Source organism: Notothenia coriiceps, unplaced genomic scaffold (genome assembly GCF_000735185.1).
Source record: "Notothenia coriiceps isolate Sejong01 unplaced genomic scaffold, NC01 NC01_scaffold00026851, whole genome shotgun sequence".
Lineage (NCBI taxonomy): Eukaryota > Metazoa > Chordata > Actinopteri > Perciformes > Nototheniidae > Notothenia > Notothenia coriiceps.
Genome location: NW_011359552.1, coordinates 12,754 through 26,320, shown reverse-complemented (window position 1 = coordinate 26,320; position 13,567 = coordinate 12,754). Strand labels below are relative to the sequence as shown.

The window sequence follows — 13,567 nt, the reverse complement described above, 5'->3', positions numbered from 1 at the left end:
AAGTCATTTAGGAATGAGTGAAATTCAGTGAATACACATACTATACAGAGATGCTGTATGAGAAATCAATGTGAGTTTGGAAAATTGCACAGTATAAATCTATTCTAGTAGACCTCAACAATGGAATTATGATCAGTAGAAATGGCCATGACATGGGACCTTTAAAATCATGTCAGACCCAGTCATCTGTGGATGTGATCCCATGTTGGGAAACAAATAGGCACTGGGCGGGATTGGCTACCACACACACACACACAGACACACACAGATATACACACACTAGCAGACATTGTGACAAATATTGACATTGGAAAGAAAATAAGTGAAAATCTTTAACTTTCACTTTTCCTATATCTCTTTTTAAGAATTACACGAACACATTTGCTCCTTTTTATTTTTCCCAAAACTTCCCACAGACACACACACACACTGAAACATACCCACACACTAAGGATTACAGTATGGTATGGGCGGGAACCACAAGGATTATTACTGGAAGACAGTTACACAACCAGAACAGAAGTTCAAGAGCCAAAGGGAGTAGAGAATGGATGTGGCCAAAGTCGTGAAATACAAACTATGTCTGTCATTCACGATCCTGTCATTATTACAGTCCACTAACCCACCAGCCATAACTTTGTTTTCTTGTATCTTTCTTTGAAAAGATTTGGGGAAGTCCAACTTTTTGTTTTCATCCGTCAGATGGAAGTGTATGGAGGTTCAACCAAATGAAACGCTTGATGAAGGTCAAACAAGGTTTCCCTTGCATTGTTTGAGATGAGGCAGCACCACAAACTGTGTCCCAATGTCTGATACTGTATCAGGTTTCTAACTGAATTCCATTCTTATTTGCTTTGTGTGCACAGGGGGGGAAGGGAGAACCTCACGTCTTCAAGGAAAAGACCTTTAAGAAGAAGCGACAGTGCAGCGTGTGTCGACAGAACGTGGACAACGTTGGGTCCTTCTGCAGAGGTAAATGTTGCAAGCATGTGTTGTCATCATTGTTACAGTTTGGCCTCTCACAACTGCAGTTAGTTACTCTAAAGGACCAAGAGGACCAATATTAGAAATTGATTTAGCGATATTCATTGCCAAAATATTTCAGATTAATGATGGTATCCAAAATGATAATCATCAAAATGTGCTTTAAACCTGCATGAATCACATTACCTTTAATTGTTTTTATTATTGCACCACATATAGTACACACTATAAAATCCAATGGAAATTATAGTCGAAACTTCAAATTGAATCCAATTTACTATATACTATTTTTTAACATGTATTTCTTTATTTCCTTTTAGTATGCAAGACAGCAACCCACAGAAAGTGTGAGACAAAGGTAAGAATCCACCCACTTGAGTTTTTTGTATAGAACCCAATTGTATTCCTTAATTACCCACTATACAGTTAATTTCCATGTGGGTTTCTGTAAAGTTGCACATATTGCACATTTTCTTGGTGGACCACCTATGGCCTCCAAATTACAAGAGGAATCGGTTGTGATGTTGTCATAGAGTTGTAGACAGCATTGAAAGTGATGTTTCTCATTTACCCAAATGTGTAATATCTTGAATAAAAGTCAATGCCAGATTTTGGCATTGACTTGTTAGAGGGTCAGTTCTCATGAGATCCCTAGTGTGAACACAACCTGCTCTGTAAGAGGTCAAATGTGCAGTCATCGTCAACCATGACCCTACTAATTTAAGGTTAAGCCCAAATGCTGACCCTCTAATCTTTCTTAATCGGGCTGACCACTGGGAGGTATCCATCCTTGGTCATATTTTCATGTGACTGCCCTAGACTGTCGGAATAACATTTTAATGGTTATCCAAACTGCTTAGTACATTGTTCTGCTAGTGAGGTGTGAAAATACATGACAGTCGCTCTTTGAGGGCAGGAGTCTCGAGATCTCTGCCAACAGAAGACCGCTCAGTTGCATTCCTCGGAAAGAGCTGCAAGCCTCGCTCGCACCCACAGTGCTGCCTCTGTGAAAGGAACATTGATGGAGCGGATGGCGTAATGAATAGACAGAGGGATGCAGAGGGGGGAATGCTAGCCATGGCCAAAGTGATGAAGACGGGGTAGGAACAGGGAGCCTTGGCTGGCAGCGGGCGAGAAAGAAAGCTAAGGGTGAAGGCATGTGGCAAAGACAAGCCTCATTCCTCAAGCGTTTCCCCATCCTAACGTCTATTATCTGAAGGGAGCCATGAGGATGAGTTCAGGGATGAAAGGATGGCACAAGCAATCAAAAAGTAAAACAGTAGATATTTCTGTTTTGCAATGCAACACATGTATTGCTTTTTATGTGTCATTTGGCGCCTCAGCAACATGAGAAGATTTGAGCAAATACTTCTGAAGTCAGGGGACATAAAGAGTGTCTCAGTGTGTCTCATTTCTTCTGAATTGATCGACCAGAACGTCTGGGCTGTAGAAATCTGATTGGAATCAATCCAACACCAAATATGGTTTGAATCCAATTTAGCAAAACATTTGCATTTTAACAGTTTTTTTTGCTGTACAGTAATGTGGATACAGTCTGGATAGGACAACAACCAGTTTTGCTGGCAGTCTGAACAGGACCTAAAAGGCTGCAACCATGTTATCAGAACATCTTATTTCTCGAAACGTTATCTTCTTGTGGAAAGATAAAACCTGAAAATGGTTAAAGCGAGCTTATTGTGAAAATACATTTGGATAAACTGAATGCCTTGGTAAGACTGATTACAGAAAGCAACAGGGTGTTGTTTATTAGCCTTTCTGTGACTGTCTCATGGTGTTTATGTGTTATGTGGTTGTTGATTGGTTGTTAGATTGTGATATCCATCGTTGCTTCCCAGGAAGGGAGAGGTCAGATAAGGCAGGGCGGGGGAGGATCTGGCTGATGTGTTCATCCCGGTTGTTATCTAACCTCATGTGAAGGGGGGAGTCTAAGGAAGGATGGATTTGGGCTGGCATCAATCTGTTACACTTAGAATTGTAAAATGCATAATAAATAGATCTGAATAACAGATCCCAGCTGTCTGACTGCCTAGCTAATTAGCTTTAGCCCTCCTGCTACAGAGAATGACCAGTTTAGTGCTGTTAAAAGTCTTATTAGTTCAAGGTGTTGCCTCATTTGCACCTGATTTGCATTTGGGAGCTATTACCTATAACCTTTCATATTAACCCTGTTTGTGTGCAGTCACACATCTGGATATCAGCCCTCTGTCATCTGTAAGCCATCCTGTTCTCCCCAGGCTTCTATTTACAAATCCACCGCTGTCTTTACTGTAAAGCTGGTGACGAATCTTTCATTATACGACACTGTCTAGAATCCTGTCAGCTCCGGTTTTCTGGAAAAACCCTCTGACAGAGAAAAATGTGTGATTATTGGTGGTCTTGTTTTGTAAATGTTATGTGTTTTTGTTCCCTTCTTTAACTATGTTCCCTTCTCTTTGCCCCCATGTCAACAGCCTCCAGCTGACCCATCTCTGTTCTATAAAAAACACAGATTCTCTCCCTTGCACTCAAACAAACAGAAGGCCCTAAACTGTTTTTATTTCAGCATGTGCTTCTCTAAGAGAACAGTTCCTCTTATGTTTCTAACCCAAATAGAACATCTAGTCAACAGGGAATTTGGGGGAGAGAGGGAGAATGCCCGGAGCCAGGGGCAAAGAGGTGTGGGGAAGGCCGGGCAAGATACAGAGAGGGGGAATGTTGAACATGGGAGAAGAAGGGATTAAAATGAGTGAAATACAGTCCGTGACAAGTTGACTGGCCTGTCTGTCTACCGTAATTAGGGAAGAAGAGGCCTTTCTGCTAGGCGGGGGGGAAACCCCCCTGACTCCATGTACTGTATACGCTGATCGGCTGACTGTTGCCCTTGAATAGGTTTGAGTAGGTTTGCTTTGAGTTTCATCACATTTTATTAAAAGCTTAAAAGTCATCCAGATTTTGAGTTTATTCAACATCGTCCACTGTGCTAACAGAAAGGTTTTAGGAAAATATCCAATTGCAATTTCTGCCATTGATTTTGCAAGTGCAATTGAAGTTGTGATGTTGTTTTGTTTTCTATGATTTGGTTAGGAATTGTGAAAATTGTCCAACCACCGTTTCTGTGCTCCGTTATAACATACGTTTAAAATACCAGCACTCAACAAGTAATCTCTTGCAGTATTCGAGAACAAAGATTTCTGCTTGAGCCAGTCTTTGTTGGATACATTAAAAATCAGTTCAGATCAAGTGAAAGGTAAATCAACGTTATTTAGTTTCAGGGTGCTTTTCATTATACTGTCAACCACTAAAGCCTGTTGGCAAAAACCGGCCCTTTTAGTGGACGGACATTGCACAATGCTGCACTTTCTCTCAATACCGAGCAATTTCCAAAAGGACCATTCTCCATTAGTCATTAAAACACAGGTTGAAAAACACCAAAGTTACCCTTCTAACAAGATGTGTGAGTGCTTAATCATTATCGCTATACAGAGTATGTCTACTCAAGCTCACTTTTGGTACCAGATCCTTTGCTCTAGTTGGTATGCCACTGGGGAATGTACCTATCTTAATGTAGGCATTGTACTTCACCTTCTAGTATTAACCCAGCTCGCTACCACATACTAACATCAACTTTTTGACAAAGAGGAATGACTCGAGTTGAGAAGACCCGTGCCGTACCATGCATTGGAAATGCGAAGAGACTTAAACTCTTATTTTACAAACTGGAATAATAGTTGAGTGATAAGCCATCTTACAGATGGTGTATGTTGGCAGAGCTGTAGATCACAGTAATTACAATCCCTGCTTCCCTGTGCATCGGGATCCCCCAGGTCTTTCAGCCTTATCCACTGAACATGTCGAAAAACATTTCACATCAAGGTTAAGCACTGAACTGTTTGCACTGCCTGCTCCGTTTTACGAGAAGAGGATGTACAATCAAGTACAGATAGATAGAACGGAAGTGGGGGAGGATGCCGGAATGAGAGGAAGAGCAACATAACCTTCCTAAAGCTTTCCGACGTAAAAAACCCTTTCATCAGGACAGTTGCTGTTAAAGTCCGGAACTCTTTATTTTTAGCAAAGAAAATGCTTTCTAGATGAAAGAGAGACTGTAAAGAAAACAGTCTGTAAACAAATGTTACTTCTGCTTTCTTTGCTGGGGCCATTTTCCTCAAGTCCAAATTGTCCAGCTAACAGACACAGACCAGAGGAAGCGATGAGGAGATGGAATGATGGAGCCATGGTAGAGAAAAGTGCCTCATGTTCCATGTTTTCCAAACACTGAGCTCTAACATCACAGCTGACCCAGCATCCCCCCCCACCCTACAGACTTCCTGTCAAAGGGTCACATCTCTTCCTGATAGTTGCAATTATGTTACTGGAGGAATATGTCACTCATTGCTGTAACATTTTTGGCTTTTAATTTAAACATTTTGATATCATCGCTGGCAATTGCACATTGTTTAGGGTTGGGTTAGGGTTCAACCTCTGATCCTATAAATAGACTATAATAAAGCATGTAGCAAAAGTAGACACTCAGAACCTCAATGCATTATATTACTATTAGGCAAATAGATGAACATTGTGTTATGATCAGAACTGAATTTGGTCAAAAAGATTTTACTCTGGAAAAAGTGAAAAAACATAACATGTTATTTGGTGTAGACATTGTTGTCTTCAAGGGAGTTGTGTCCTGTGTTTCTCCGCCACTGCTAAGTGTTAAACGTTTTTTGAGAATATTGCTTCCTGTGCCTTAACCATTTTCTTAATCACTTTAAAAATGGTGGGAATCATCATAGAAATGTAGTTTGGCGATATGTTTGACATAAAATAGTGATTAATATAAGTGAGTTAGAGGTTGTTGCCTTGGGCCCAGGCACCCTGCAGACTGCACTTCACCAGAACTTCAATGTTGTCAGTGAGTCATCGGGATAACACGATCCAACTGTATTGATTTAACATTACAGAGACTGTGAGTGTCCTTCCTGAGTCATCGCTTTATCACTGACAGCTCTTGTAATTGCCGAGATAGGCTAGCATGTTTTGAGTTAGAGCTGTGTGTGCGTTTTATGTGTGAGTGTAGCGAGAGAGCAAGGGCATGAATAGTGAGTTAGCGATGTTGATGAGAGCTAAAACCATAAGCATGATAGCTACGTTAGCCAAATTGGACCTCCGCCAGTCCGCAGTGTGTTTGTGTGTGCACGCATGTGTGCGTGTGTGCGCATGTGTGTGTATGTGCATGCGTAAGCAGCACTAATTGGGCTGTAGGTTTGGCCCTTGTCATATCTAACAGGAAGAGACCGTTTCCATATCTCTGTTAATGGGAATCTTATATATTGGCACAGGACATCACAGATTAAGGTGATATCTACAAAAAAAGTTATGAACTAGCATTAAACTTTTTGCTTCTCTATAAATTAAACTTCTGAATCAACAGATAAATCCCAGATAGACAAGACAAGGACTTATCCACACTGTTGTTTCTGAGCTCTGCAAAAGGAGATGGGTCCTAAAGCAGAATGTCTGAATGATAAGGATGTATTTTTGTCCATATGTTAAACACTGCTGAGGTTGTAGAGGAGTGGAAGTAGTGCTTTGGGGAATCGTATCCATGCCTACTTATCAACAGGATGAATGACAGATGCTCAACCGCAGAGAGAGGGAAGGACTGTGGGATCTGTAATAATGCTGCGTGTTGATTGGTTCACAGGAAATTTTTATATTGTTGATCTCTGCCAATCTCATCCCAACCCATGGCTTCCTGCTTTGTTTATTTACCCACATCTATTTTTGTCCAGCTTACAGCCATCAGCCCTTGTTTGGTTGGGAAGGAGGGTGAAGATGGGTGGATGAGAACAGTGCTGTTGTCAACCAATTATAAAACATATTTGTATTTGTTTGCTTTTAACCCATTTGCGATGAAATCAAATCTATAATGACCATTATTTTTGAAAAACCACACCAATTAAAAAAGGTATCACTTATGTTATAATTGTTACAAAATGTTTCCGTATTGAATTTGCCCCTAATATGCATTTCTGTTTTCCATCTGCAAAGCTTCACGAGTACATCTGTGCATGTGTGTGTAGTCGTTGTAGTCAAAATAGAGCTCCACAAGAGGGATATGTATCCCCTCGGGTCATTAAGGCTCCAACACAGGGACCCATGTGACCTGCGATATCTTCGGCTTCCCTCTCAGTTGCTTGGAGCAAAAACGCAACAGCTCGAGACACAGACCCCATTCTTTCTTTTTGGGGTCAAAACAAAGTGTGGGAACAAGAGACAAAGACCGAGAGAGGGAAACATGTGCTGAACAGGAAGAAAAAGAAAAGAAAAAAGAAAGAAAACACAGATAAAGGCTTTGTGATTTGGCCCCACGTACAGTAAAGCGCTAAAAAGTGTGATATGGGACTCCTAAATCGGGAGGATAGAAGTCTTTCACCCATAGGTGTTGTTTTCACTTAACCGTTGCCTTGAAGTCCCCTCGTGCAAGCTGGGTGCTTTGTGGTTTTCTCATGAAGTCCACCTTGTCATGATTAAGGGGCATTAGACATGTGGGGTGCATTTGAAGGATAGTCATAAAGCTAAGCTAGGTCACTCTCAGCCCTGTCATAAAACCCAAGCGGCTTTTTGACCACAAGACGTGCATACAAAAAGTTTTAAAGAGGACATTATTATGCTCACTTTCAGGTTCATATTTGTATTTGTATCTCTACTGTGACATGTTTACATGCTTTAACATTCAAAAAAGTATGTATTTTTGTCATACTGCCTGTGCTGCAGCACATAGCTCTTTTTACCCTCTGTCTGAAACCAGAGCCCAGTCTGCTCTGATTGGTTTTCTGTCCGGCTCTGTTTTGATTGGTCAAAAACGTAGAGATTTCACGCTCCCTTAGCAAATCATGTACACAATGTTGGAGCGCACGACAATAGAAGCGTGAGTGTTTACATAGTGATGTCATTATGTTACAGAAGTAACCGAGGAGTTTCAGGCGGGGGGAGGGGGGATGTGTGGGAGAGAAACTCCCCTTTTGCAGACCATTTATATGCACAAAAACATACAAAACACACTACAGGAAAGGGGGGAAAGCATTAGGCTCCTATTTAATGTAATCTTATATTCAATGTTTGTCCCAGTGTATTAATGGGATCATGGACTTAATATAATATGAAATGCCATTGGCAACCATTTAGAGAAAAAAAGGTTTAGTCAGGCTGGCTAGACTTCCAAAGCGAGGATTTAAAACAGAGATACCTAATTGATAAAGCGTGATACATTGTTAAGTCGTAACTATTACATAAGTCTTCCCCAAGCTTGCACATGAACCCACATGACAAACAGCTTTCCAGACTATTTATTTTTGGGTGAAATTCCAGTGCAACTGCACTAAGAAAGTCAGTAAGTAAGTGGCTTGAAGGTAGTATAGGACTGTTTTGGTATTTTGAACATGTAGTTAACGTTACATTACCAGAATACCAGAATTACAACATGTACAGTATGTTCAAATTAGCATGGCAGTAGTTGCTTTGTTCTATTTGTACCGTCATGTGTCTAGTCACTTCTCTGTAGGTACTTGAAGCTGACATACCCGTCTTACTAACATTGTTTAGAGAAGAAATTGCTCTCTGGGGTCTTTATGCTCTGTTTACTTCAAGGCCCGCTATATTCTTCTATAGCTTGATCGCTGATGATGGTGATGAAAGGTCTCAAGGTCACGGCCAGCATCAGCTTTCACTGCTGATTTGTTGCAGCTTTCATCAGTGCCCTCTGATTGGCTCTCCCAAGAGAGCTTAAGGAATGGGGACACTATTTAGGCTAACCATCAAAGCAAATATGGCATGTGTTTATATGTAGCTACAGGGCGATTAGACCCTGATCACTATCTGTTTATCTACAACACATTGTTGCTGCATAGTTTTAGTCATGTCTTCATACCTGAATGACAAATTGGTTGTTTGCCATTTAATCCGAATGACCGAGGGACAGTATCAGGCGCATGTTGTGAAACAGTCGCAGTTTCAAACCCATTAACATTGCGAATTGAAACAAAACTACATTGTTAGGAATAGAAGATGTTTTGGGGTCAAATTAAATGTTTGGGTAACTTAGGTAATGTTCATTATGTAAGGTGTAAATCCCAAAGTTCCCTCCAGAGGGAGTTTCTCTCCCCCCTGTCAGAAGATGCCTCCATTGGACTCCTTTGTTTACCTACGTAACATAGTGACATCACTATGTATCAAACGTGCGGCTAGCGCTTCAAAACATTGTACATACTAGGGGGCGGAGGTTTCCACACATCTCTAAGCAGTTGACCAATGACAACAGAGCCGGCCAGTTAACCAATCAGAGCAGATCTGGCTTAGTTCTGGTTTCAGACAGAAGATGAAAATAGGTGCTGCAGCACAGGCAGTATGAAAAAAATAAAGAGTTTTTTGAACATTAAGGCAAGTAGACATGTCACAGTAAAGACACAAAATACAAATATGAACCTGAAAATGAGAATAGTATGTCCACTTTAATTATGTAATGAAAAATATGTCAACGTTGACCTATAGTTTTTACACTCGACAATATTTCGGAAAGTGTTGGATCAAAAAACGGCTGCTGTAACAAAAAAAGAAAATAAGGGAAAGCTGTGTAGTAAAATGGTTCATGTGGACAGAAAATTATAAAAGTAGGGTAGACATGTGGAGATTATCCAGGCTGAACAAAACCTGATCCGTCTCTTAAATGTGTGTCAACCACAGACCTTATTTCCAGCTATTTTCCAAAATCCTATGGAGAAATTGCATTGGTTTTTTGTCGAAGGAACCGGAAGAAGCTTACTTCCGGGTTTTTAGGACGCGTCACTGTGGCACTCTATTCACACGCATATATACTGTGGCAGGCTCTCACAAACACACCAGCTTCTCACACTAATAACATACCAGGGCTGCTACCTCAGCCCTAGTTATCCCTCTTGGAACCCACAGCTCTTAAGCAATGCGTTGAGACTAGAGAGCTGTGCATTATCCATTAGCCATGCTTCGTCTGGCTTTGATGGATCAAAGGGCATGTAAAGGGCTGCAGGACCCAGGGCCACTGCAGAAAAACAAAAAGCGGACAGATAGGGAGAGGACAGAGGGCTGACAGATGGAGATGGAAGGAAGAGGGCAGGGAAAGGGATGGAGGAAAGTGTGGGGGGGGGAATGCTGAGGGTTCTGGGGGTCACGGCTCTCTCTTGGAGTCACCAGCTGGACTGTGCTGAAACAAGGCATCTGAGGGCAGCGTAACAACTAGGGCATTTGCAGATCCTCCGCTAAGCCCATTTTCACAAGTTAGAATATGCCCTTTACCATTCTACACCCTTGTAAAAAGTTTCATGCATATTGGGCCAGTCGTTCTTTTCCTTAATCCTGCTTACAAACTGTCAAAGAAACCAACAAACCACACCAAACACAGAATCCTATTACACATATAAGTAAGTAATACATTAGTAAGTAGTATGCATTGTTGCTTTAGTCATATTCTTCACTTTGATGTCATTGTACTACTCTCAAGCTTCTTCACTGTTTTACTTTATTTTTAAGACGATTTTAGGCATGTAACCAGCACAGTCCGGAGCATGTTAGGACAAGCATGTTGTGGGTCTTTGTCTTTTTTCAAGGATATTTGGTTACATGGAATCAAGCCTATGACCTTCCAGTTTAAGACACTTAAAGACCAGGGACCACGAAGACGTAAGAATAACAGTGGCGGTACAAAAGGAAGGCTGAAAAGATTTAAGAAAAAGCTTTGTGGGAAGGCTAAGAGGAAGACAAACAGGAAGTCGTTTCATAGAAATCGATTAGAGTAGAAAAAAGAAAGCAGAGAAAGGGGAAGGAAGTATTGAGATTGTAAGAAAGAGGAGGTTGAGAGAATACACAAAGCAAGACTGAGGTGAGGAGAAATTGGATTGAGACTAGGAAAACAAAGAAGTGGAAAGTACAACATTTGGAAGAAATATAAGGGAGAAAAGAAGCTGCTATACAAAATGGCAAAGTAAAGAGGGGATGTAAAAGGGGATGAACATTGGACGGAGAGATGAGATGGGTGGAGGTCTATTAGCAGGAAGTTTGTGTGTAAGTGTTGGCCTGGGGAGATGGAATCTGGTATGGTGTGTTTGTTCTTGCTTAGCTGCCACCCTTAGCAGGCCCCTTCCCTGGGCACTGGGAGAGAGGGATGCAGAGGAATAAATGGAGGGGAAAGGGACAAATCAGAAATAAGAAGTAAATGTGTCAACTTAGGTATAGTGTGATGCATGCTGTCAGAAAAAGAAAGGGGTACACATTCAAAATGTGGTAACCGTCGTCATAACAAGTGGAAATTTGAGACAATGTGGATGGTGTGGACTACTTCCAAGATTAAAGGAGAAACTGGAACCAGTGAGTCCAGAAGGTTCTCATTTGTCTTGTTAGACGCTAGTTGAATTGCTTGAATTTTCCAAAGATACCACCAGATTTCATTAGGAGTTTTGTGGCTTCCATTTTAATGTCTGGCACATCGAGCCCTACGAAGCAAGCATGAGGCGTTTGCTGACCTGGTGACATACAGCACTTACCCAACCTCTCAGTTTTCTGTGGACTTTCCATATTTTAATTATTCTTCTGGGATAGCGTATTGTCTCAATGTCAACATCATCAAGCTTTATAAGGCTCAAACATTTATTGCAGAGTGGACCCAAAGGCAGGAGACTACAGGCATCAAGAACTTGAATACAAACTAATCTAAAGAGGTAATTAAGTGCAGATGGCGTATAAGCTCAGGTGAAGGGAGTGAGGTGATTAGGCAGGAGAAGAGGAGGATTCTGATTGGCTGGGAAAACAGTATGTTCATCCCAAAACTCTGTTCGGTTTTTTGGTGCCGTATTTTTTCCCACGTATGAATTATACATTTCAATTAACATAAATATTAATATTCAATGGCTTACTAGATCAGTCTTTTCGTTGTAAGACCTTGGTTTTGTTTGAATACTGTATTTACATATTTCAGTTTGGCATTCAGTGTCCTATATCCACACATGCAACACAAACCACTATCAAGAGCTCTACATAATTATCAATTAAACTACTGTTATTGAATGTTTAGGCATACTTCATAGACTTTAATGTTTTTATATACAGGAATCTACCAATTCATATTTTTTACAAAGATTTCTGGGTCAAGTAATTTAGTTCAGAGGAGTCAAGGGGGGACCTAGGGATGAATCCAGTAAACAGTAAATCCAGGAAAAAATAAATGTAACTCTGGTAAGTCAAAAAAGTCAGATATCCTATAATTGGCCACAGGCACTGTTCATGGATGCTGTACTGAAAACTTGCATGAAAAATAATGAAAGTATCTGAAGAGCATATTTTCTCTTAACAAGAGTCAGTAAAGACAGTGATTGAGGTGTTTGACCGGGGCAGGAAGGAGATCATTGCTTGCTTGTCGTGGTCGTTGGAAATTTGAGTAGAAGAATGACAGAAGCAGGGAACAGCATGTAAAGATCAAGCTGAGCCCTGCAATACTTAAAGAGCAAGGGCTTGATTGAGAGCCACATTTGTATCTTGGCATGTGGGTTTCATATGTCGTCTAGAGTCATTCTCGTTGATTTGAAAGGGACTTTTTGATGTCCATCCTCGGATCTAAAAGAAAGCCCTGACAACTAAAATAACACTAATCTACATCAGCTTGAGGGAACTAGGACATGGTCATAAATTGGGTTCAGACTGGGAATAAATAAAGAACCACAACACAGGATAAGATTTGACATTCATTTCCCAGTGGAGATGGAAAAAACTAACATTAATTCTTAGAGTGAGTCATGCAAGAACATTGTCCAGTTAGTCACTTGATAGCCGAAAGCGAACCGGTTTCCTGCGACTTCTGTCAGAAAAGGCGAGTCTCGATTTAGCTCATTATCTGTCCGTCTGGCTTCCTGTTGATGTCCGTAGTTACGTACAAGCATAAGTAGGAGACCGAGCTTGATTTTAAAGTAAGAACACACACTGTACAACACACACACACACACACATGCACTGAGGTGACACACCCTCAGGTTCAGGGCCCGTGCAACTTCCCTTTTGTGCACAATGAGATATACACAAGCCCTTGCCCTTTTCCTGTATCCAAATAAACAGTCCAAAAAGGGCCATGTAGCAGGAACACTGCTGTGTGTGTGTGTGTGTGTGTGTGTGTGTGTGTGTGTGTGTGTGTGTGTGTGTGTGTGTGTGTGTGTGTGTGTGTGTGTGTGTGTGTGTGTGTGTGTGTGTGTGTGTGTGTGTGTGAGTGTGGGTGGGTGTGTGTGTGTGCCATGTGTTGCGTGAGTTACGTAAGCATGACTGTGGCCCCCTTCATTAGGGCTGCTGTTCGGCTCCTGCTTCCTTTGGTCACAGTTCATTGGCCTGTAGGCTTATTATAACAGACATGGGAGTTGGATGTGTCACTCCCTATGTTTCTGTCTCAGTGCTCCTCCAGGGGTGTATTTGCCTTTTCATTTCCCCATACTTTAAAAACATGCTCTAAATCAGGGGTTCCCAACCTTTTTTCCCAAGAGCCCCCCCAAATGACTCCTGTTGGAAGTAGCGC

At 41.3% G+C, this 13,567-nt stretch overlaps 1 protein-coding gene across 1 annotated transcript in view; it reads left to right on the top strand.

The window, feature by feature from the left end:
- The first annotated feature begins 863 nt into the window (after positions 1–863).
- LOC104957356 (tensin-like C1 domain-containing phosphatase) overlaps positions 864–13,567 on the top strand; it is a 19,149-nt gene continuing 6,445 nt past the window's right edge. Inside the window, exons 1-2 of the mRNA XM_010784977.1 lie at positions 864–972; positions 1,305–1,342. The gene's annotated coding sequence lies outside the window, so the exon portion shown is untranslated. The remainder of the gene's footprint in view (positions 973–1,304; positions 1,343–13,567) is intronic.